Genomic DNA, 3,421 nt, shown 5'->3' on the forward strand with positions numbered 1-3,421 from the left:
GCATGCTTGAATCTCCCCTGTAACATCCCTGAGTGAGCTTGCCTACTTCAGTGACAGGAGGGTCACCTCTGAGGCTCCCTCCCCCCACTGGCTCTGCCACCAACACGTGTCAGGTATGTCTGTGACTCAATCTCCTGGGCTATGCAGTAAGGTGGATACTCTTTTATCTTCCTACAAATATAATGAGAGAGTTTGAGAAAGGTACGAATTACCATGGGTGAGTCATCAGTTGTCTTGGGGTAGAGCATGTATACTAGAGAAGTGTAAAAGGACTGTCAGGCAGTGGTTGAGCTCAGAGGCCATATGTTTACACTGACACCCAGCAGCACGATTGTGCTCTTTGACTAGATACTTGGATACAGGTTTACAGGAATGGATGTTAAACGTAACCAGGATTAGGATTTTGTTCGGTAAGTATAACAGAAGGAAGAAAGAGGAACAAGACTGTTATTATGCTTGAAGTTTAGAAGTAAAGCCACAGTGGACAAATACTCTCAACTGCCTTACCAAAGGGTCTGGTCACCAATGTCCAATGTGTACTGGGGGCATTTCCCTGCACATCCAAGCAATTCTCTGACACCAGCTGGGTGTCTTATGATTCAACTCAATTCTGACACTAATTACCCAGAGATGACATCAGATTTTACACGTTAAGGGCTCAGTCCTCTAAGACTACCCTCCACTTCACTTGCTAATCATAAGCCCAGGTTATTACTGGCTATAAACCAGAGGTTTCATGATCCCTTCCTCAGGTTTGATTAATTTGCTAGAGAGGCTCACAGAACTTAGGAAACCTGTTTACTCACTAGATTACTGATTTATTACAAAGGATATTAAAGGATATAAATCAACCACCAGATTTTGTATATATATATAGTGTGAGGTCCCAAAGGAGCTTCTGTCCCAGTGGAGTTAGGGGCCCAGCATTGGTGGCTCACGAAAGAGTTCTGGTTCCCCAACCTGGAAGCTCTCTGAGCCTAGTCAAAATCTGTTTGAAATAGAATTGATACCCAGAGGCAAACTCTCACATTTGTGGTCAAATGATTTTTGACAAGGATGCTAAGATCATTCAGTTGAGAAAGGACAGTCTTTCAATAAATGGTGCTAGGAAAACTGGATATCCACATAAAGAGTGAACATGAACTCAGACCTGATTATACCTTAAGTGGATCAAAGACCCAAATGAAAAGTAAATCCCTTAGAAGAAAACAGGTAGGGTAAACCTTCATGACCTTGGATTTGGCAATGATTTATTTGATATGACACCAAAAGTTCAGATAACCAAAGCACAAAGATAAATTGGACTTCATCAAAATTAACATTTGTGCACCAAAGGACGCTACTAACAGTGAAAAAGACAACCCTCAAAATAGGAGAGAATAATTATAAAGCATATACCTGTAAGGGATTAATACCCAGACTATATAAAGAATTACTAAAACTCAACCAAAAAACAAAAGTGGATGACAGACATAAATAGACATTTCTCCAAAGAAGATATACAAATGGCCAATAAGTACTTGATGTTCAGCATCACTGCTGCTGCTACTGCTAAGTCACTTCAGTCATGTCTGACTCTGTGCGACCCCATAGACAGCAGCCCACCAGGCTCCCCCGTCCCTGGGATTCTCCAGGCAAGAACACTGGAGTGGGTTGCTATTTCCTTCTCTAATGCATGAAAGTGAAAAGTGAAAGTGAAGTCGCTCAGTCGTGTCCGACTCTTAGTGACCCCATGGACTGTGGCCCACCAGGCTCCTCCGTCCATGGGATTTTCCTTCCAGGCAAGAGTGCTGGAGTAGGGTGCCATTGATCACTAGCCATTAGAAAGATTTAAAGTCAAAACCACAATGAGATACTACTTCATGCCCATTAAGGTAAGGTAAGTGAAGTCGCTCAGTTGTGTCCGAGTCTTTGCGACCCCACGGACTGCAGCCTACCAGGCTCCTCCATCCATGGGATTCTCCAGGCAAGAATACTGGAGTGGGTTGCCATTTCCTTCTCCAGGGGATCTTCCCAACCCAGGGATCGAACCCAGGTCTCCCACATTGCAGGCAGACGCTTTAATCTCTGAGCCACCAGGGATTAGGATGGCTTTTTATTAATTTTTTTTTTAAGGGAGAAAAGAATGGAAAAATTGAAGCCCTTTAGCACTGCTAGTGGGAATGTAAAAGTACAGTTGCTGTGGAAAATAGTCCACCAGTTCTTCAAAAATTTAAACAAGATTATCACATGATCCAACAATTCCACTACTCGGTATATTCCCAAAAGCAGAATTGAGAGCAGGAACTCACACATACACCTGCGTACCATTGGCCATGGCAGCATTATTCACAAGAGCCAAAAAGCTGAAGGAATCCAAGTGTCCATTAACAGATGAGTGGATAACTAAATACAGCCTTTCCCTCCTGTTGTAGGGAATATCTTTAATTCAATCTCCTGTGGGTCTTTTTTACTCCATATACAAAACACTGTTTCAGGTCACCAAATGTGTGGATTTTTTCCACAACACGCCACCAGCTGGGTGTCCTACAGTGTAACTCCAGGCCACACACACACGCTTTGGATGTCTGTCCCAAGCCCAGGTGGTCACTTGTGCTTCCAACCAACTGGAGATTCTAATGACCCCCTCTTAGATTTAATTTGCTAGAGTGGCTCACTGAACTCAGGGAAACACATTTGCCAGTTTATTAAAGGATATGATAAAGGATCCAGATGAAGAGAAACATAGGGCAAAGTCAGAGAGTGGCCTGAGGGCAGCAGCTTCTGTCCCCATGGAGCTGGGGTGTGTCACCCTCCCAGGTGGATGTGTGTTCACCAACCTGGAACTTCTCTGAATGCCATACTAGAGGTTTTACGGAAGATTCCCCACGGGCATGGTCAGTTAACTGTGTCCAGCCCTTCTCCCCACTCTGGAGAAATGGAGGAGACAGTGCTGAAAAATTCTAAGCTTCTAATCAAGGTTTAGTTTTTCTGGTGACCAGCTCTATCCAGAAGCCCACTCAGAGTCATTTAAATAGAACAAAAGATGCTCTTTAGTGCTCTTACCACTTAGGAATTTACAAGGGTTTTTAGAGCACTGTGTCAGAGACAATCAAAGACAGATATTAGAACAAGAGAATTCTTTTACCATTTAGGAAAGAATTTCAAGCCTTGTGCCAGAAACATAACAGAAACCAACACATAATGTTTTTTTTTCTCTTACACATATGCTTTGGATTTGCTGAATTCCTTGGATCTGTGGGTTTATAGTTTTTATCAAATTTTGAAAATATTTTGGCTTTAATTATTTCTTATATTTTTTTCTACTTTCCTTGCTCCTGGCCTTTGGGGAACTCCAATTCATTATACATATATTATGCTACTTAACATTGTCCTACAAAATTCATCAATACACTGCTGAATTTGGGGAGCTTTTTTCTCT

Source organism: Budorcas taxicolor, chromosome 9 (genome assembly GCF_023091745.1).
Source record: "Budorcas taxicolor isolate Tak-1 chromosome 9, Takin1.1, whole genome shotgun sequence".
NCBI lineage: Eukaryota > Metazoa > Chordata > Mammalia > Artiodactyla > Bovidae > Budorcas > Budorcas taxicolor.